Genomic DNA, 23753 nt, shown 5'->3' on the forward strand with positions numbered 1-23753 from the left:
TCCGCAGATTCCGACCGATTAAACGGTTAAAATTATATCTTCGAACGCGGCGTCCGGATGCCGGCACGTATATTTCGCGCGGGCAGATCCCTACACATGCGATCGACGATCGCTGCTCCGGTCACCGTGCGAAAGCTATTTCGCGTGAGCGCAACCTCACCCTCACCCTCACCCTCACCGCGGCTGCGCTACACGGCAGCGATAGGCGAGTACCAGCAGCAGCGTGAGCCCGATCGACGTAACGCTCACGAGTGGTGTGTAAGGACGATCGGCGTAGCGCTTGTTGCGGGACGGGGAGCCGCGTGTACTCGCAGATGCCTGCGGATACCTCGCGGAACCTCCGCTGCTCTTCGTGCGCGATCAGTTTCGCTGTAATTGGAGCGATCGGCACTTGCTTTCGCACGGTGCACGGCGACCTCAGAGTCAGCATCGATGAGCCGTGATGGGGGCCGCCGCGCGTGACCCTCCAACCGCAAATTCTTTCTCAAACGTTCCGGGCATGCTGTCAAAAAGAACTTTGTTGGATGTCGATAATTTGTAAGTCGAACGCGAGTCTGCGTGTCTCGTGTGACGCAAACCTGAGAGACTCGATTAGACTAGAAAAAGAAAATGTACTTGATTATTAAAGGCTGTTTGGAGAAAAGGCGATACGCCTCCTCCCCCTCTCTCTCTACATAAAATATCTCACAACGATTGCTGATGATGTACTCTTTACACACCGCATAGATTTAAACGCTGTGTACCGGTAAATTACATTTCGATCAGGGGATGTTTATTTTCGCATTATGAAAAGGAGGTTTACGAAGATTGTGTTTACGTTAAATTACATGAACTTGGCAATAATAATCTAGTCTCGGTTACGAAAGTCCAACGCTAGAAGTTCGCAAGCGAAGCGATGTCGAGCGGTGACACGCCAACGCGCGCGCTGTTCTTATGCTACATCACCTTCTCCATTATATCACTTACAGCCACCATCGCACAATTTTTCCCCATCGTAAATACAACGCGCATTTTTCTCGCGAGGCGTGTCTCGACATGGGCCGACGTAAATCGTTCGATCCGTATACGCGAAGCGGAGGGAGGGAAAGAGAGGGAGCGACCACTTGCTCGAGGATTTCGCATTCATATGTATCGTGGGAGAGAGAGAGAGAGACGGAAAGAGGGAGAAAGAAAGAGAAAGAAGAAGAAGAAAGAGAGCTCTTTGACCGAAAGCCAGGGTCCGATGAGAGCGAGGAGGATGGCAAGGAAAAACGACGGGAGTTACGAGGACACCTCGTCGTAAAGATGAAGGCGCCTCCGCTCCGTAGCTGCTCCCTTCATCCGAGGACGGCGTAACCGTCCAATTGACTCCCGTATATACCGTGGAGGAGGCATGATTCAGCCTGGCCGACTACCACGCTCGCTACCGCCGACGACTCGTGATGCTCGTGACCCAAGAGCCTCTTCCGTATACGACGATCCTCCTTTCGACGATCGATCGTCTCGTGCTACCGCTCCGCGCCGCTCCGCTCCGCGCCAACCCGCGCTTAAGGATTTCGCGGACTGATATGTCCGGTTTGCTTTTCGATCATCGCAGACGTCAAATATGCTTATCAGATCTCAAGATTTGTGGTCTAACTCAACAAATAATAACTGACGAGAAAAAAAGACAATTATTTTAAAAAAACATCCTAAATTCTCAGTAATACAATGGTCTCCTTTTTTGGCCTAATAGAGAGATAAGAACGGAATACCAAAAACACTTGCACTTGAACTTTATATGTAAATAACTGCCTTTGTGCATATATATATGCATATGTATCAGCGGGGAACCGTACATTGTAATGTAGATGAAATATAATATAGATGAAATTAGTGTTTATGAAAGTACGTATGAGAAATATGTCAAGATTAGAGAAATCAAAAACAATCGAAATTCTACTGTAACATTTCATTAATATAAATATACTATTATCATCATAATTTTTTTTATTACACAATCGATTATTCGTACTAAATATATTTTATAAAATAACGTTATCGAGACTTTATTGTCACCGGAGTAATTTACCGATTACTTATACCGTATAAACATTTACTGTTAAAAAATAAAGAAGTATTAAATTTAATACCTTTACATCAATAAAATTATCACGATTTCTCAATTAAAAAATATCAATTTCTTTAAGCATTGAAATTGTTTTTAACTTCGTCAAAATATAAAAGGACATTCTTTTAAACGCATGTTACCATAAATGTATATACATTTTCATTAAGCCTGCATACGTAAAGTCTGTATATGACGATACATCGTGTTTTACGTATAAGCGGGCCAAGTTAATTTAACGAAAAAGTCACTGTCATAAACCGGCCATTCAGCCATTAATTACACAAACGAGAATCAGTTAATTGTACGAAGTAATAACAACGTCCTGCTGGAACACATCTGCCCGGCAGAAGATACGAGTCATATATGAACAAGTAGTTCACCTCGTCTCTCGATGAGTGCTCCTTTTTCAGGTCACCGTCGCCACGTCGGCGAGATTACGAAAGGGAAAATCGAAGTTAAAAACTTCTTTATATTCGTCGCATGCTCATCAATATTATCTCGCTTCAACGGTTTCTTGTTTACGATTCCATATAAATAAATTATATAAATTAAAATATTTTATATTTATATGTTATAAATTCTTTAAAAAGAGAAAAAGAGAGATTTGCGTGATCATATAATTTTATTAATTAACTTAATCTGGCACGAAAATGCAGATATATCGCTGTCAGATTCATGTACATTAGCAACTAACGCTGCGCGCGTAATTATACGCTCGAACATAGAAATCAGGAATCGTCCTACCACCGCGTCTCATTTACCCTCGCGATGATGCCTTCAAAACGTCACGGTTATTAACGATATTAACGCTCGCGCAGCGCGAGCATCGCCGATACGGACGGACGCCGGTTCAAGGCGGCACAGAGATCGCTATGCGTTGCAAAATGTAGCCACGAGACGCGTGAGATTTCGCTCGCGGCTTTAATTACAATTTCCTCGGCGATTGTGTCAGGCAGCGCTCTCGATTATTCGTTCATTTTTCGCGAACGACAACGATTAAGGGATCAAAGACATACATTTACCTTACCAAATTTTTCCTAATTGTACAAGATAAAAAATTTATTCTAATATTTCATGTATACTTCAGATAAAAAAATTAAAGCTTTAATTGAATTAGCTTTATTGTTTAAATTAATTATCAGTTTCTGATATATCCATTTTATTTATTATTAAATGTTTCGATCTATTTTGCTGTATTACAAATTTCACATGTGCCTCATAGCTGCACCAGATTATCTAATTACGAAAGAGCGAGAGAATGCCCTGCAGGTGAATTAAATCCAACGCGATACATTTACCAGTTGGAGGCAGGCTCTTGCTGATTACGGCGTAATTGTGGGAAACTGCGATTACATGAGAGTAATTATTAATTGATAATGCGATTGCACGACGTAACGTCAAGCTGAGCTGAACTGAACTGATCCGAGCCAAGCTGAGCTTAGCCACAGTTGTGGACCGTATCCGACGTGACGGAGCGCGACGATTATGTCCGCGCGTATTTCACCGCGAACGAGGGAGGAAGGGTGGCCTCGCTCGACGAGATTCGAATCTAACGGGACGTATATGGCGGGAGATAATGACGGCGGTGATAATATCGATATTATTATGGGCTAGCGACGTGACGTTCGGGTGGTGAGGCTGCGGCGAGAAGAGGCCGCGAGGCGCGCGCGATCGTGCCGATACAAGTGATGAAATATGCGCGATACTGGGCGAAGACACGCGTGAAAGCACGTGCAACATTAATGGACATAAAAACAAATTATGAAAGCGGCCGGTAATTAACCGCTCTTAATCGAATTGCACAAAGCGACTCGCGAAATTGTAGCATTAATCACCGTACGTAGAACGATTTTTTGAACGATCCTCCCGTTCTCGGCGTACTTACAGAATGGTGTATTAACAGTGCGAACTACTGAATAATTCCAACTACTGAATAATTTATCGTCCTTACGTATCTCTTCCAAAATAAAATATTTTGGACAAGATTGATCGTATTTTATTATTTCTGTGCTAAAAGTTAAATCAATGTGAATATTTAAAGGCAATTTAATCAGTTTTTATTCTTTATATCAACGCAAAGTGCGAACTGAGTTCGCCGTCCGGCAATCGGATTGTTTAAGTGTTTGAGTTATTTAAAGCGATCATTAAAATTGATTACGAGACCGTTCCTCGTGAGCGTCCCACACGCCGCACAGGCAGCTAAATAATGAACACAGCACGGTCTACCGCGTTACATTAATCAAAGGACACATGGATGCTCGCCGCCGTAAGCCGCGAAAGATCACAGGGAGCATACCAGGCGTTACCAGCATGTATTTTTTTACTGGTGCACATTACATAATCTCGACACTCATATTACAAGCGATCAAGTGTATTCTTTATCTCCATTTAGCGGAAATTTTTTACGAAAACTACGTTAGCAGGTTCCTTTGACAATTAAAATAATAATTCTTTTACTTTCGACTTTTCATACATAGAAGAGATTTTGCTGAGAAAACTACAGCTATAAAAATAATTGTATTAAACAACAATTAATATATTTATGTTGGACTTTTGAGCTAGTTGCTAAAATGTCAAAATTTTTTGCAAATATTATCATGTTTGACCGTCTTCCATAATTATTTTAATGGTCCAAAATTATTTTTTGATTTGTATCTAATTAGCTCAATTCATAGATTTTTATTACAGTAAAATTGTTCTTTCCGTAGTTATAATTAAAACAAGACATTAAATAATGCTCCTAGTGAATATCAAGAAATAAACAAAATTCTCTTTGGAAATTAGACTTAATTTTATAGAGTAAACAAAGAGAGAGCGTATCTCAAATCACTAACGAGAGAAAATTAGATTTAAATCAAATCAGATGTAAAAATAATAAAAATTATGCGCGCGGATAAATGCACCGGCTCTAACGACCGTGAAAGATTCGAAGCGTGCGAGATCCCACGATCGATCCCGTTTTTTTGACTTTCGATCGCGCGTAATCGATCGCGCCGGCTGTCACGCTCGAATGAAGTCATTCGAGCTTATCCGCGTATCGCGCGTATATTAGCCGTGCTAGCGCCTGTTCTCACAGTTCTCCGCCGTGGCCGCGGCTTAGATCCCTACTCGATCGAGAAACCCGCACTCATTCGTATTCCTATTCCTGCCCATGTTCCGAACTCCGCGCCAGCAGCACGCGCGACTATCCATAAAATGCGAAACATGCGACCCGCGGTGCCATTGATGTCTCGCGGAAATTGGCACGGTGAAAGCATTATCCGACCAGAGCGATCTTCGATCTTCTTCTGCATATCTATCATCGCGCAACTTATATACGAGACACGTCGTGGAACATTGCGTGCGCACGTTGCGCGATTATGCGACATATTTTTTGATGTTACCGTATACATTAATCGAATCGATCGAACAATTATTTAAGGAGTACAATTATAAATATATAATAATTTTGTTACAATTTTTAAATAATTATTATCTGTAAAAGTTTATAATTTTTTTTCTATCATCTCTTACGATTTTAAGAAATGTCTTGATTTTGGTAGCATAAATTAAAAATGAATTAACGATAACAAATCTTTTAATGTAACTAATGCATCATTATTACGAACATTACAATTATTAAAATATTATTATTTATAAAGAAGATACAGATTATATAGATGATAATAATACATATATCACTATTATTATTTCATGTACAACTTACGACTTTTATGGCTGTTTTATTTTTAAGCGATTAAGACGATCGAACAGCGTTCCCGTAATGAGACGGAGTAACATTATCTTGCTTTACGATCTTGCGGTGAGGTAAGATGGGTGAGCGATATCTACCGATTCACAAGCTCGTAAAGATAGTAGAAATTTATTGACCGTTCGATCTTCAGCTGCGATCAATCGGCATTCGCGTTGCGCGAGATCACTTTCACGCACTTGGAACCCCAAGAGAAAATCCGAGATCTTGTTTTTCGTCGCATCTTTTCGTGGATATCCTGTTCCCTCCCCCATGTGCGTTCTGCCCACCGAAAATAAGAAAGAGACCTGATTTCGCCCGCCCACGAGTAGAAAGTTTCTTCGTTCCTTTAGCTGCTCTGTGTGTACGTGTGTGTGTGTGTGTGTGTGTGTGTGACAAAAAAAACTTTAAAGAAAAAAAATATAGCTGCTGCTTCGTGCAAATTAAACCTCCACGAGCTGCTACAAAAAATACATGACGGAAAAAAAATATTTTTTAATTAGTCCAAGTTTAAGAGCCGCGCGGCGCGCGGTCGCACGCAATACCGTGCATAATCCGATGCGGCCCAACAACTGTATCTACTTTCTTCTTTCTACTTACATCATTCGCTCTGCACTCGCGTAAGCTGCACGTACGCGGGATGTCCGGTACAGACGTACATATACCGGCAATCCGTTTGCGCCGTGGCAGATGCGAAGATAAATCTTTTATTTTGATCCAAGTTGTCCCGTTAGGATAAGTAAATATTTATACGCAGGTATGAGCTCGAGCGATAGCATCTACGATTAAGCAAGCAAAGCGTAATATACGATAACATCGAAATAATAATTGTACTTAATTATTATAATTAGTTAGCGTTAAACTTATACTACAGTCTTAAAGTCGTTTGCTAAACGAAATCAAAATGTAAAAGAACTTTGTACGAACTGTACAGGTACATATGTACACCTTCTGATGCATTCTGAGAGAACCTATGGCATTAAAGGTGAAACGTTTTTCTAAGGTGAAAAGAACGGTTATACTAAAGAGATCCGTGCAATCGACCGAATCTGAAATTCCAACGTATGACTGCCAATAAATCAGCGACAAATAGAAATGTCGCGTCTCCGTTAAATTTCTTGTCCGTGCTCTTCACTCGGCGCTCATACCACATTGCCGTCGGTCTCGCTTCAGAAGACTATTATCTATCCAATAAAATTTATAGTTGATCGCGGCCTTGGATTAAGCTTTATTGCACAATTCCAGTTCGGTGGAATACTGCGTCGCATCGTCTTTTTTACCGATCTTCTTTTTTTTCACGACATTCTGCTACTTATTCCGACAAGATATACGGAATACCGGTTCGATCCCGCATTATGTTAAAACGAAAAAAGAAAGGAAAAAATCGCACGCCAATACTATATAATCGACGGTCGTTGATCTTGACTGTAAAAAATTATTTATTAATCCGAGTAGTAATTTACAGATTCAGCTGCAACATACTATTTGTCAATTTTTTTTCATCATATGTACATATGATATCATAATTACGCAAAGTGTTCTCTTTATACATGGATAAATAATTTCTCATGTGAAACATATTTTAAAACGTTCTTTTTGATGAGCGATTAATTCGTATTAAAATTTGGAAAAAAACAAATATATTATAATAAATAATTTTTTTATTATTTATAATCGGTAACTCCCCCTCTCTTTCTCTTTTCCTGTCCTACTTATTTTACATGCATATGTACTTGCTTTTTAATTAAGTATTTTGATTATCCCATATTCAACTTGTATAATATTAATTGTATATTTATAATTTATAACTTTCTTAATGAATATGTAAACACACGCACACGCGCAAATAATCAACAAAAATCAATTAAAGTTTCCAAAATGAAGAGGGAATTACTTTCCTTTAATGAGAATAAGGCTCGTGCTTGTAATTGAAAATACAACATACGGAGTTAATAATTATAACAAGCAGTAGCTATTTAATTGCTTCATTAGCACCGACAAATTACACGCGACCGCGGCACGTCACCATGGCAGGAGTGTTACATGGCTCATTGAAACAATTTTGTCGGGACTGCATGCAATAATTAGTAGTAACAGTTTGTACCACTGTTATTATACCATCGGCAAGACTGTCTTCGGAGTTTCTGATAATCTGATAAGGTGAGCGTGAAAATAACGCTCGGAAGGAAGAGAAATTAGAAGCAAGCGAGAGATGTTTGTTTTCACCGAAAGCTTCACACGTGCAAAGGAAGATTGAGGCAACTCTCTACGACCGGATATGGTGTTGTTTATGGGGTCGCGACCAGGAAAAAGACTGTGGCCTCTGCACGTGGAACTTGTACTCTCATTAAAATGTATATTTCAGATTTTTTTTTTCAATAACTCTGTCACGTTAAGGTAGCGTGCGATTATACAGATCGGTCCTTAAGATTTTCCCACCAAATTTATACGACGTTTATTACCACTTAGAGAATATTTAGTTCTTATGAATAATCATGAAGCGTTTCATTAAAGCGTTTCATAAAAATAATTTGCGTGTGAGAATTGAAATGTAAGCCGAGTTCGAATATTATTAAAAGAATATGTATTAAAATAAATGAAAATTCGTGCTATTCGAATTCAAAGAAGTTAATTTGGTGCATTTATGAGGTCTCGAAGAAATGATCTCAAGTCGTACCAATCTTCAAAATGGTACCAGAGCGTGCAGAAAGGACAGGTCTCGAGAGGGGAGATTCTCGCGTGCAGAACGAGAACCGGCCGTTGCTGCATTCTAGATTGAGACGACTCTCAGCCCAACCTCGGATACCGCGCGCTTGTTTACGAGGCCATATAGCCACTGATATTTACAATGATGTCGTATGTGCGCATGTAAAATCATTGCGTCACGATCGTGCGCGGACGCCCCACTGGCTTTACGCTCGACATACATCTCGCCGTTGCATTCATGACTCCGGTCGTTGCCCGAAACCAGTAAGCCGATACTGGGCTAAGATAATTATGACCCAACGCAAGAACTTAAACAATCGAATAAACACGAATGACAATTTTCGCTCGTAAACGTAAATATATACATATATTATTACATGTATATGAATGCTTTTTATTATTATTATATAGTTCAGAATAGTTGTTTTGTAGCCGTTAATATGGCTACAAAAGCTGTATTAAAGACAGACGAAAGTCTCTTTACAAAATTTGTTTCGCGATATCAATTTACACTTGATTTCGAGCATGTTTTTCCATTAGACGAAAAAAGAAATTCTAGTTTCCTTCTTTTTTTAGATATAGTGCGTTATAATAATGGGAATGTTATAGTGAAGGAAATTCTGCTTCGAATTGGAATCGTAGTTTTATGGTAAATGGTCGGTCTGCTAAAATGGACAGAACCATTTGTAAGAAAAGTTAATTGTAAAGATCATCATGCAATTCTTCATGCGGGAATATTTTAAAATATTAATATTAATATTATTATTTCGATAGATATCTAAAAAAGATACAATACAATTTACATACAGATTTATATATCTATTATGACGTGTTTAGAATTGTTTATTATTCGCGATAATCAAGAAAAACATTTCTTTAAAAAAAGTATTATAAATGAGGCTTATTCAAGGCTATGTCAGCAAAAAAATACCCAAGACAGATGAATATTGCGCCGTTCCCATAAATTCCTCTTGCGTAGTCCAATATAGTGTATTATTTATAACGTCCGATATGACATAGCTAAGGAGCGTGCGCGTGAGATATGGATATTCGCGCGAATTTGTTAAGACTTTAAATTGATATCGAGAGGAGGTGAAAGAAGACGGCAAAGAGGAGCAAGAAAGTGGCGAGAGCGTGCGCAGGGGCGAAGATTACCGGACGATCGAACTGGCATATTTTCTCTTGGACGTAAAGTCCAAAGGTAGAGATGTAATTTCATGCAAAAGAGTTGAGACCTCACCGAACTCTGTTGCCAGATCTAGCAAAGGAGGAGAGGAAACTTGGACGGGGTGATGTACATTACATACGACGAACACCGGCAAAGATATCGAGAGAGAGAGAAAAAGGGGAGGGGAGTAAAAAGAACCAAGCAGCGTCTGGAGAATGAAAGGAGCAAGTGTGGTGTGGGAATGTATGTGTGTATACTTCGCGAAGGAGAAGTGCAGGAGGAGCAACAGGAGCAAGTAAGAATGTACTCCGAACATAACGGGTAGCAATGTAACCAGATCACGACGAGAACTCGGGGTCTGCCTTTCGCGGAGCGGAGAGACGACGAAACGTGGACGTGGCGGTGGTGCAAGTATTCCGACGACACGGCATCGCGATTATTAACAGTCACAATTGATTTAGCATTGTTCTATGCGCGCGCGCGGCGTATTATTCAAATTTATTCAAATCGATGCCACCGCGCGCAATCGGAAGGAAAGGTAGGTCTTCGACGCGGCTCGCGACCGTGTAATTCGAACGCGCGCCAAGCCAGGAGGTCGATCGGCACCGATTGAGCGTATTGGGACAAACAATGATAAACGCGTGTAGTTTTGAAGGAAGAATCCACGGCCAGCACGACGTGCAAATCGATGTACCGAACGATTCGCTTATAATACATCAAGGGTGTCGATGGACCGTTAGTCGTGTCAAGGGACTTATTAATTTGCATGCGTATCTTAGTCGGAGAAAAGTCTGACGATCCGCTCTCGCCCGGTGTCGATCCGTATATGGTAGAAGCGAGTTGCTGCTGCTGTCCCACTGGACGGGAGGTTACCGGCAACGGGACGCATCGAAATGCACTTTATATCATTGTGATATAATCCGGCGTCGTCCGGCTCTTATAAGGATCCCCTCGGCAGAACGCTTTTATCCGCTTTCACTTTTCGCGCGCTGATGGAAAAGGGACTGCGAATCGCTTAATTTGCACGGACTTTTCATGGCGGAGAACCGCAAAGGAAGGAACGTTCGTTACCTTTTATATCGCGCTCGTGATATGCCCAATTTATATGGTATCTCTGCACGCAAGAAAAGACTGCATTACATTTAAAAATATAATTTATTTTACATCCCAATTCGCCTCGGGACCCGGGGACGCTACGCTTTTTATAACTGTTATGTGCGTGTAAGTATACTTTGCCTGTTATTGTAATATTGTTGCTTACTGTAATATTCACGTAAGAGTTCGCTGCGCGTTTACTGTGCACAATATACAACAGAAAGCAAAAAAAAAAAGAAAAGAGAAATATATTATAGTATTTGAAGAGATTTTAAGTTTCCTAATGAGCCTTTTGAATCGCACCAGTTTCCTTCCTGTTCTACAAGTCGTTCCTCTTTGCGAACGATTAAGCCGGCCGGCTCGGCGTTTAATGGTAACTCGTGTATCCTGACACCAATCACGTTCAATCGCTCGATTAGATGAGTCATTAATGAAGGTTGTATGCATTGCGGCATACACCATTCGTTCCCCGCACACACCTACGGGCACATAGTCCGCGCGTACGAGCACGCGGCCCTATCCCGTACAATCCTCCGCATACGTAATCTCGACGTTTTATCGCGAGCAGATCGCGGTATCTATCGCGGATTGCTTTCCGATACCGATACTACTGCTCGTGGTGTCGCGGCGCGCTTTCGAAAGAACGTCGGAGGCGGAACGCGTGGTCGGTGCGAACCTCTGATCTTATTCCTGGATCAAGGACTTGTTTAATCGCTAATCGATGCTCTAGTTCGATGAACGCTCGATAGGATAGAATGGGTAAAGTATAGACAGATAAGAATTTATTAATGTCCGTCTGGATCGAATCGCCGTGAAAGCAACGTCATTGATTGCAATCAAGTCAATCATTTTATAGAAAGTGCAAGTCGATACTAGAAGTCAACAAACTGGAAAAAGCCATAAGCTGATTTTCTAACGTAAAAATGTTGAAATAATTTTTATAATTTCATTGCACACACGCACACAAAATACTTTCTAAATATTACCGACAATATTTCTATTTTTAAATTTTATAAAGATGAATGAAGTAAATTATTTCTACTGTTATAAATTATGAGATTATGTAAATTTCCACGTAATAGCATCGACTATTTCTGTTGGACAGATTTCCTCGACATGTGTTTTCTCATAGTCATCATTATCACTTATTGTAATGATAGCTTTTGGACTTTGGGCACTAACCGTTTAAGCATTAATAAAACCGCAACTTAGTCATTTCTCAATATGTAATTCCATGAGAATTCACTAGGTGTATAGAATTATATTGATTCTTCGTACAATGCGGTTTGTGGTTACAATGCGACCATCGCTAAAAAAAGATTTATATGTCCTTTGTAGTTATTTTTTGCCTCAGAATAAAAAGTATGCCGTCATCCAAGCAGATGGATGCGTCCATAAACACAAAAAAATCATAGCCGCATACGTAAAATTTCATACATATGCATGATGCTTATTTAAATCGCGTTTGATATTTGCAATGACTTTGCAATCACAATACTCCCAATAACAACGATGGTCACTTGGGTCCAAAGGAACAGAAGATCACTTGAGTTTTTGAGATCGTAATCGAGTGCCGGAAAGCGATCTCTCTTTCTCTCTCTCTCTCTCTCTGTCTCGCATCTCAAAGAAGTGTCCCACCTGCGGCTACGAGGTGCCGCGTGCGATGCCCTTATCCGACCGAAATATACTTTCGCCACTTACGCGAATCCCCGGAGGCTCATCCTCCAGTCCGATATTCAGCGGTGTCTTCTCTTTCTTTCTCTCTCTCTCTCTCTTTCTCTCTTTCTTTCTCTGTCACCTGTGTCTGATGCGTACATACACGTACCGTCCCCGGGGCCTCTCTCCGCTTTTGGCACTCCTCGCTTTTCGGTGCCGCGACAAATTGGAAATTACCCTTTCGCGCGCGCGCGCGCGGTCGCCGTGAGATTGAGATTAATTGATTTTTTCGACAAGCGAGCTCTCACTGCGGCCCACGGTCGCTCCGCTTTACCATTTTCGGACGAAACTCACGATCGAGATCGTGAGAACCGTGGCGCGCGGAGCGGGGAGTGTTAGAGCGCCTCGGGAGGAAGAACGAGCGAATCGAGGCGAAGAAGCTTCGCTTTCCACGCTCGCCGGATCCCGCCGCTCGAGATTCGGCGTTGCGTCACACGCCGAAAATATCGAGGCGAGTGCTGCCGATGGCAGCATAATAACAACGATAAAAGGGAAGAGAGGAAAAAGGGAATAAAAAATCGCAGAAGCGACGCGGGTGGCGGCGGATGGCACTCCCGTCGACGCTTGTAATTGCCTGATGGCCGCCGAAAATTGGGACCGGTCCGCTTACTCGCTCTCTCGGTTTACGAGAGCGTTTTATCGGAGCAGAGGAAGAGAAGAGGAATGTGAGCGCATTGGCGGTACGATGCGTAAGATTGGCTGTTGGGCACGCTGGGATAATTAAGCGACCGTTTGAATTAGTCTCGGCATCAATCTTACTCAACCCGCGGCCCGATCATCGATGACGGTTTCCATGACGTTGCCGGGCGCAAAAGAAGATAAATGCCTCACGCACGTCGCGTGAAAAATTTGCGCAAAGGTGTTAATCGTCATCCCGATAGCGCAAGAACGACGACGGCGCGATACCGATTTCATAATCGCGAGATTTTTATCGCATCACGTACCCTACTCTCGTATCGCGCTCACGGTAACGGGCATTCTTTATTAAGGGCAGAACTCTTTTAAGGAAGACCTCGTCCGACGGCAATATATTAAGGTGCGGGGCGCGAAGCATCACTTTAAAAGACTCGGAGGCGAGTTTTAGCATCGGGCACCAGCCTGCGGCTGGTTACGAGATGGTAACAGTGCCGCTGGTAGTTGTAACCGGACGAGTAATATAGGGGCGCTGCTCGTAACTCATAAGCGGGATTATTAAATTAATACGAGCGGACCCACCTAGCGCGTGGCTCGCCGCGAGAAGAGGTAACCACAGGTTTTCCCTGGTTATACGTCACTAATGACATTGGCCGGTCGTTTAGACGCTAAGGAAAGGCATGCGCGAGCGCGTCTGCGAGAGTTGCAAAACGAGCGTGCTTTGATTGTGCCGGTTGCCTTTTTGCAAATGTATCGATTAATTTATTAGTCTTTGCTCTGCCACGGAAGACACTATTGCGCTCGGTTCATAAACAGTTACGTAGAAATAATATTTATCATCATAATTATCTATGAGATTGGATAAAAAAATTAACAGAGGATTAACTCATACTTTTTACACGAGACGAAAAGTAAATTTTATAATTATGAATTATATATTAAAAAATGTCTGCGTACAATAAATAAGGAAAGTAATAAAGGGAGAAACTAACTAAATCTCTCTCCAGGACTTGATTCTTGTATGGACGTTCAGAACTCGTTGAGTTTTGACGTTCACGAGGTCCTGCGCAAAACCGGTCGTGTTTCCGCTCATTCCGCTTTTCGCACCTGTCGCGGGAGCCGCGGAATAATCGTGCCGACGTACGTCTTCCCACACGAAGGCGATGAACATTAATTGAAATGTCACTCCCGCCGCGACATTTTCAGTCGGTGTTTCGCCGCGCACGCGAGCCAGCATGATCGCCAGCTCGGCTCATCGCCGCCGTATCACTTCCTGGTATACACCTTATTAAACTGAAAATTAACATAGCAGGAGATATGGTCTAAGAGCGCCGGGGACGCCGTGAGTTCTGCTTCGCACCGAGGAAGCATCGTTGGCGCGGGCGCACATGCGCGGTCACAGCCTGAGAGAGGAATCGTGCACCGCCAGGGGGAAATTTATCACCATAGAAGCAATTAATGAGATTTTTCTTGTTGGGCCCCGCGCACGGATTCGCGACTCACGATCGCCGCGCGGTCGCCGCGCTCTGTGCATCGTAGTATGGTCACGTCTTCTTGCGCTAGCGACCCGTATAGCACACCTTGCCAAGAAGGAGAGAGAGAAAAGAGAAAGAGAGAGAAAGAGAGAGAGAGAGATGAGCCCGCGTACACATCCGCTTATGCAACGACCCGTCGCCGAGCGAGATATTAAGGCCACAGTGCGAGAGAACGCGCCCGTCCGACGAAATCGTCTTCTCTGTGATCATTAAAACGCTCTCGCATGAACATCGAGCGCGCTGCTAGACTTTTAATCGCGCCGCGCAGCGACCAGCGCGATCACCATTCTCCGAATGAGGATACGTCGCTCGAGGGTCGGTGAAAATCGCTTGTGATTATTGTTTAGAAATAAGACGGAAAGAATCAATTTATTATGCCTCGATCAACGGACCGCGCGGAACGCTCGATGATCAATGATTAAATGACAGCTTACGCTTACCCCTGCCTGTTGGATGCACGGATACATTCTGATTACGCGCAATCGCTCCAGGTAGTTTGCTTCCGTTCAACAGGGTGGTTTATAAATCTCCATTCGTAGGATAATTAATGCGTTGAGCAAACGAATATATTGACAGCTTGGTGAATATCATCACATAATATACGTGAAACATAACATTAGTTTAGTAATTTTTTCTTGCGAGACATTAATAAATTATTGATAACATTGCAAAGACAATGCCTGTGTAAAATAAAATCGATAGAAAATATTAAGTCAATTTTAATCGTAGTTATTACGAACCGAGAATAAACAGCGTCGATACTCAATTGATTATGATAAAATTTTAATCGTTTATTTGCGATAAATTCTAGCAAACAGATAAAAACAATAAGTTAACATAAAAATTCTATTGTGCTGCAGTGATTGAGTTCGCTTTCATTAGACAACGTTGGGAAACGGTAAGATTTTTGGCAAATCGTATTGGTTTCTATTTTGTTTTCTATAGATTTTTTAAAACAAGGATATTATTCATACAGAAGAGGAATGCAGCTATTTGTTTGTAATACTTTCCTCTCTTTCATTTCTTGTATCAAAGAAGTAGTTCTCGATATTCCGCCGTTTCAAAGACGATGAGCAATCTCGCCGCGAGCGAGAAAATGATCGACCCGATAAAATAATATCAAGATGATTGAGGGACACGCACGTGGACGCTCGCGTGCGTATAGGTGTATGTAATATCGAGCAATCTTCGAGCGATAGCGGTTCGGCGCTGTCGACTAAGTTTGACGTTAATTGACTATAATTACGGGGCAAACCGCTTAATTAGGTGGACCCGGGATCGACAGAGGCGCCAATTCCGAAATTTATCGATGCACGACCCGTTGTGCGAAGGATCACCGCTTGCCGCGATCAAGAGAGAAAGAAGCGAGGCAAGGAGAAGAAAAAACGGCGAGCAAGCGAGGAAGAAGAGGATCTTTCGCGGTTGGTGTGACTGCTATCGCATCTCGCGATCTCGCTGTTACAGGAGTGCTAGCCGACGTTAATTAACCGACGCTGTCGCTAAAACGCATCCTATGCACGGACTGCGCGCGACGATCTACACAACGATTTTTGCAGGCGGAGGACAATCTTTTTCATGCCTCTGCCACCGGCCGATATCTGCCGTTCGAAATCAGCGTGCACCAGCGTGCACTTTCCTCCGATAAGCCATTCGCAATGAGGAACATTGCGAAAAGTGTGGATCTTAGTGTAGAACGTTAATGTCATTCATTTGCGAGAAATAATTTAGAGATTAATAAAATAAAACGTAATAATTCACTCACCCTATGGTTGTTTTGCCGTCGCCTGATGCTCCCCCAAGTCTTCTCAGATTTGCTCATTTCACTCAACACTGTAACATAACACGAACGAAAACACGATTAATTACGAACGGCACGTACTAATCAGCGGAATCGGATAATCACAAGGCGCTTAGTACGATAATCTTGACATTGATGGCACATGACGTATACTTTGCATACATTATAATGAAAAAAAAGACTCTCAAAAAGATAGGTATGAATCTGTATGATTAATTGGACACCTGTAAATTTCACTAATCAACACAAAATTTTAAATAGAAAATGACTTCAATAAATCATAAATGATATGTAAACATCAAATTTATGATAATAAAATAATAAATACAGAATTAATAAGAATTGTGCTTATTGTTAATAATTAAATGTACCGTCAATAATAACTTAAGTTACTGTCTCTTTTGTTATATTTTAAATAAATAAATCAGATAAAAAATATCTGCTTATTTATAAATATTAATTAACAGCAGAAAGTAGCAATCAATAATTATTCACAGCAAATATTCGCGGTAATTTTTAGTGTGTGACATAGGCAATCAGAAGATAATAACGACAGAAAAACAGGCCATTCAAATTTGTTTCGACGCGATCTTAATTTCCTTAAGTTTCATAAGAGATATTAACGATAATTCGATAATTCTTGCGTGTATACTCGAATAAGCGAGTTGAAGAAATTCAACGCGTAGCTCTCAAGCTTTCTACACGCAAATACATAACAGTCGATCATCTGTGGTTTTTCGAGCTGATAGTCGAAAATCAACTTTTTGCATTAACTAATGTAATCAAATATAATTAAATGTAGTTGTTAGAGCCAGAATCGATAGGAATTTATAATCAACATTTCGTCACGATCATAATGTAGATTTAAGCGCGTCATGCTACGCAATTCGTCACGCAAAATGCCTAATGATCCTCCCCGTGTGTCCTCCTTGGTAAGCGTGATTTCGTGTTAGCGAAGCGCGCGCGATCGGGAAAATTCTCGTGACATTCAACCGAGCCCCGATCCGCTCGCAATCAGAAAGAAGCGGAATGACGATCGATCGATCGACGGTGCGCGGTGTTGCGTCGCCTCATCGTGAACTCGATCGTCTCGCAGCGACTGGAACTCAGAACGGAGAGACAGATACCGCGTCTCTAAATGTCACTACAAGGTTTGCTTAATCGAGGGATTGGTTCACACGACTCATCCCGTTCCGTTTCCCCGGCCAGCTAACTGGTGTACGAGCGAGCCATTACCGTCACGCGATCTCGGCGGGATCGTTTGACGTCCGGCAGCAGCGGGTGCAGGCCAGCCGAGGTCGTGCGGTACTAAAAGGGATCGGCAGCGCGCCGAAAAAAAAAAAAAAAAAGTAGAAACCGGGAAAAGGTTGGCCGCCGGCCGCTTCCTCGACCGCGAATGCAAGTAAGTACGTCAAACAAGTGCAGTACTTATCGCTGCATGTTTGAAGAAATTTTTTCTCGTCTTCGTATAATTAGTATCTTTAAATGTATACTAATTTCCTAAGTGAAAAACGTATTTATTTTAGGTAGAAAATAAAATTTGAAGAATAAATATAAATTACACTTATTTTAATTCGCTGATCTTTTTTCTTTTATACCTTTTTTCTGAGTTTTTATTTTAATTAAGTTTACCATCCTTCCTACTTGGTCTTTGTAACATTGAAAGGTTTCTCTCAAAACGTTATCTCCTCTAGACGTTCGCTTAATCGTTCCAATTACCGAAACGTACTGCTATGCTATGGTATCTCGTGCGATCATCCGACCCGACTTTTCGTCCGTGCGATTCCGAGCGCGCCATCGACGACGTCCACGTGAACGCCGGCGTCCGGCGAGGGAGACGACAGATCCGCTGCCGTCGTGTAAAACGTCGGGTTGTCATCTATTTTGACGATTACAAGACTCGAGGAGAGTTCCGCCAGCCTCGCGCGCAACAAGAACGAACGGAACACGATCGGTGAGCCGCCGATCACGCCGATCGTAGGGCGAGTCACCACTCCTACAGGTGACTCACTCACCACTCACTCACTATTCACTGACACGCTCGTGGCAGCGACGACGTGGCTCTTCGTACGCGCGCGAGAAAGAGAAGGAAACGAGCGCTTCCCACGTCCCGAAATCTCTCTCGATTGCTTTTCAATTCGACCCCGCCCCGGGCGATGTTGTTTCTTGTCGGTCGCTGGACCATAAATTGATCCTACTCACCCGTAGATTCGCGCGTAGAGCGCATTCGCGCGCGTCGATCAAAATCCTCGGCCATTGCCGCCGAAAGATAATTCGCGAGAGCTCCGCATAGCTTCGACTGATCTCTCTCGATTGCGAACGACATAGCCCTGACCTTCGCACTCCATCGTCCCGTTTCACGTTGGCTGGATCAATCATTAACGCCGCGCAAAGAGAAATTTGCAAGGAGAAATTTTGTATGATTATCATTACATTAAACAGCTGTAAACTGTACGTGTCTTAATCTCTCGTCGCTCGCGGCTTGTATAGAGGAGTTTTTATAGAAGCAGCATGTGCAGCACGTTTCCATTCGATACCAGTCAAATTTATGAATCTGTTCTACGCGTTATAAAACGATTAGCAAGCGATTAATCTCAATGATCGATCTAATGTTTGCACTTTTCTATAAAAAGAAAAAAGTTTTTTCTAACAATTTTGATTTAATATTCTGAGTTTTATGAGACATATGTAGTAATTAATTTTTTTTGGTCAGAGATAGAAAAAAAGTAGAAAGTAGCGAGAATAGCGCGAACAGGGATAATTGTTAAATTATCGATAATTGTTAAATTATATTAGCGATAAATTGTTCCTCCAGCGTTTGCCGCCGATCGTCGCCTATAATTTATTAAGGGGATCACGGCGGGAACGGTCAAGGACCCCGCGCTCTTCAGGGCCGTGAAAGTTCCTTGAGAGCCTAGACTTGAGAGAGGTGCATCATGAGAAACTCAAACGGGGTCGTTGCAGATGCGATCCTATCGATTCGATAGCTACCGTATCACTGCGTAGCCTTTAACCACCATGTATGCAAAAGGAAGAAAGCGACAATAAAGATCTAGGGATTTGGAAACCGGTGCACTTTGACGTGCTTCGTCCTAATCTGACTCGTGCGATTGTCGTAATCTAGCTCATCTTTGTTACTTACAGCTGCGATGCGATAGGCTTTCTCATATTTTACGCACGGAGATCTTTCTTTGCCTAGCCAAAACATCTGTTATCGTTTGGGGTAAAGAATTGTTTTCTGTTCTCGCGCATCGTAAGAAAAAGCTTACGTTATTGCCTTTTTGCAATTTATCGAGGTTGCTATGTACACCGATACAATCAGTACAATTAATAATGTTAATTGCTGAATTTCTATATACAATCTAAACCTCGCTCAGAAGGCGGTTACGTCTATTGGCATGTCATAAATCTCGCGATTGGAATTACACACTATTATTACATTAATCATCCTTACTTAATCCCGAGCGCACTTCTGTATCGGCGGAATTATCGTAATCCGCGATTCTCGGACGATAAACGCTTAATGCCAACGTGTAGTCCAGGTATTGTAATACGTATATCAAAAGTGGAACTCTGGCTGCTTACGATCGCGCGAACTTTCCGACCAACATCAGCCGGCCGATCTCACGATCTTACCGGGCGATTGTCGGGACACGATCGACCTTGGTTAAAGGCAGGTATAACGTTATGCGGCAACTGGCGAGGAGTTAGGAATCCCGTAATCCGCGGCATCTTTACCTTCCAAGACCCGGAGGGGGTGGCGTTATCCCTGGATCTTCGGCGGCGGCGATACGGGCGCTAACAAACCTCGCACCGAAATCGTGCGCCTCAGAGCCTGCGATACCTGGCCTAAGTCTCACGTAAGCGCGATAATACCGCGGTTATTCGCGCTTATCAATCGATACGCATTTTTTAAAGAAGCTTCCTCGCTTCGTTTCAAATTTAGGCGTCATAGATGTTTCATGAAAGAAAAATAAGAAATTTACATAGAAAAATACTTTTTTTTTATATTTGAAATCTGAAAGAACATACTAGGTACTGTAAGTTAATTATATTTAAGTGTAACATAATTATCCATATTATATTTACAATCACAATGTAAACTTTATAACTTGAATTGTATTATTTTCTAAAATATCTTGTCACATTTTTTTAGCAATTGGTTTTATAATATTCGTTCCTTCCGCGTATTATCTTGCGACGCGCGACGCTGCGAACAAATCACGGACTTCCCCGCCGAGTCGATTGTTGCGGAAGCAATCTCCGAGAAGCGCGCGGAAGTTCCGCGAAGCCGAAGACAAAAGGAGCGCTCGCGTCGGGTCGGAGCAAACCGCGGACGCATGTCAATGCTCCGGCAATTAAACCTTGTTTGGCGCGAACGCCGTGCCGTTTTGTTGCACTCGTACTTTCCGCTCGTCCTGCCTCGTTGTTCGCCTCACCAATGTGAAAGTATTCGCAGAAGCGCCGCGCTGATTTATTTCCGCGGCTTCTAAACGCAACCGCTCGCTTTTTTTCGTAAAGAATCCGCGCGCCTACCTCTCGAGGACGTCAACTGTTCGCCGTCGTCATCGTCATAGTCTTCTTCGTGATAGTCATCCCGACCGAGGTCGTCGGGCGAGCAAACCAGAGCAGCCTTTACACCGCTAGACAAAAGTCCCGGAAGAGATCTTTTATGTGTGCGCCTGTTACGTAGACCGTCAACGATATGAAGAGCGATGGTACATTTAGTTATACATGTCAACCCGTCGAATTCTGCCGCGATTAAACGGCGATTTATCAGCAATGTATCGCCGACAGTGATCGATGCGCGACACTCTAAAATCGTGTCGTGTCCCGAAATGGTCCGACGCTGAATCTCGACAACGGCCTTTTGATCGACAGCGGTCGGCCGAACGGGATATCAATAAGTTTGGTTGATTGCGCGTAATTACGGCAAATACGCATTAATTTTCATGGAAAGGCTATTGGACCGCTGCCGGCTGGCATGAGCGACGTGTGCCATATTCCATCGCGTCGTAATTATCGTGCGATGCCTAATTAGTAATTAGCCGGTGATATTTCGCTTCTTGAGTAATTAATAATAATTTATTAATAATCGTGCAGAGCATTAAACTCGTTGCTACGGCGGAGGACGACAAGAGAGGATATGTGTGTGTCTATCGATTTTGTGAGAGTACCTTGGAAGGCAGGCGCGCTCGAAATTTCTCGTGGCTGACGGCAGCTGGTAGGTGAGCGACTTTCAGATACTCGAGAGTGCCATTAAATTCCTTTTCGCGGAGAGACGATGTGGCATAGGTCGGCGATCAGGCCGCAACGCGGATCGGGTCTCCGTAACGACAAAAAAACTACGATGGAAAGGCGACGGTTTTACGCAGCGGCATCACGAATGAAAAATAGACGTAGCGCAAGCGACGCAAAGCGGAGCGGAGCGGAGCGGATACCTCGCCGGTAGTTCGAAAGCATTGCGTACGGTCCCGGCCATTAGCCGCAATTAACCGTGACGGCCCCAGCATTCCCCACGGATTTATGTACTAATTACGCTAATTAATTTATCCGCTTGTGCTACTAGTGCGTACGCAGCGGGTCCGATTCTTGCACTCTTCGGCGTATCGGTCGCGACGTGCTCGAGACGCGTGATTGACGCGGGTTCGCGCTTCGCGTTCTTCGCGTTACATAAGCGCGGAATAGGTATGGGCGATCTCGCAGCACAGTCGCCTTAATTTTGGCTCGTGATTAAAGAAATCTAGTCAACGTGTATTCCAAATATTTTCGTAATTGTAGATAACAAAAAAATTAGTACTTTGAATTATTAAATATGTAACGCGACATACAGCCGACTTACGTGAAGGTTCATTATTATGAAAGTTTTACGAAAAATTAAAAATTGTGAATTAAAACTGAAAAAGTGATGTCTTTCCTTGTCTTTGTTATTTTCGCTAATTTCATAAAATTCCTCAAGCTCATAAAATTCATTATGATTATATTTGTCCATTATCAATCAAAATAATTAATTTTTATTAACCAATTAATATGCCTATTGTATTTTTCCTTTACATTTATTATATAAATTACGCGCAGAAAGTATTTATATATAATTATGCAGAAAATAATTACATAAATTAGTTCGGTAATCTACAATTAATTTCAGGCGTATATAGAAACGGACTTATGTAAAAGACTGAAAGGAAAGGAGCCTTACATAGGTCAGGGTTCGCGCATAATCGTTGACTAATATTATCAGTCCGGAACGGAACTCTCCTTCTCGTCTCTCATCCTTCTCATTCTCTGACTTAATCGCGGCTTCGCCCTTGGGCTTTCTCACAGTCCTTGAGATCCGCGCTGATTCGTTCTACGAGTCGGCGCCGAAAGGCGTCCCCACGGTGCGTGGCTAGAAACGCGCTGGCATTATTATTGCTCGCGCGAGCGACGGACACGCGTATTATGTGCGCGATTAAAATTTCCTTGTTAACTTAGGTTTTTACGTCCGCCACACGGATCGCGGAAAATCCAATTATTCCACAACGTGGGCGAAAACGTCCAAAGGTGAAAGCAGTCATGCGAGTTCGTCGCCACCATCCCGCTCCGAATTACTTCGATAATTGAAGACGCGGTTGCTCGTTGGTGTTCGTGGATCGCACGGGAAGACTTATGGATCGTTAAAATTAAGCCTCCCCTCTTAATTTTCGATGACCCGAATCGTCCAGGTGAAGCATCCCGAACGTCAATAATTTATGGCCGTCAGAAAGTGCTGTCTTTCTCGTTCCCGATAAGTCCAACCAAGTTACAGGAGGGAGATGTGAAATTTATTTCCCATCCGTAGACCAATTGCGAAGCTAATAATTCAGCAGTTGATTGCGACATCGATATCTCGCGTGACATACAATTTTTCAGTAGTCTTTCAAATTCATGGTACGACATTACTGAAATTATTATTTTTATTTGTGACAAATATCTGGCTATAAACTTAAATTATATAAAGTGCAAATATTAAATTTAATAACAAAATTGTTATCTACACACTACGATATATCAGATCTTTCTATTAATATATTTAAAAGATGAATTACGCCTTCTTATTAAATGTCATTAATTTTGCGCGAGATTATGTTTTTATCACATGTGCAAAGTTCATTTTAATGTAATTCGCATGCTGTTTGCAAATCGTTGAAAAAAAAAGTTACGAGAAACACCTCATTAGCCTTGTTCTGTCTGGTATAAAGACCTGCCGCAAAGTAGCGTCTATAGAAGGCGTTGCTGATAGCTAGGATGACGTGAGTCATGGT

At 42.4% G+C, this 23753-nt stretch overlaps 1 protein-coding gene across 3 annotated transcripts in view; it reads right to left on the reverse strand.

Moving 5' to 3' along the window:
• LOC105840452 (knirps-related protein) overlaps positions 1-23753 on the reverse strand; it is a 180530-nt gene that overhangs the window by 126861 nt on the left and 29916 nt on the right. For 2 of the 3 annotated variants that reach the window (XM_036283929.1, XM_036283931.1), the window contains exon 2: positions 16435-16502. The gene's annotated coding sequence lies outside the window, so the exon portion shown is untranslated. Of the gene's footprint in view, positions 1-16434; positions 17800-23753 lie in introns of those variants that run through there. The other variant, XM_036283930.1, reaches the window with a different exon arrangement.

The sequence above is a fragment of the Monomorium pharaonis genome, chromosome 3, assembly GCF_013373865.1.
Source record: "Monomorium pharaonis isolate MP-MQ-018 chromosome 3, ASM1337386v2, whole genome shotgun sequence".
NCBI lineage: Eukaryota > Metazoa > Arthropoda > Insecta > Hymenoptera > Formicidae > Monomorium > Monomorium pharaonis.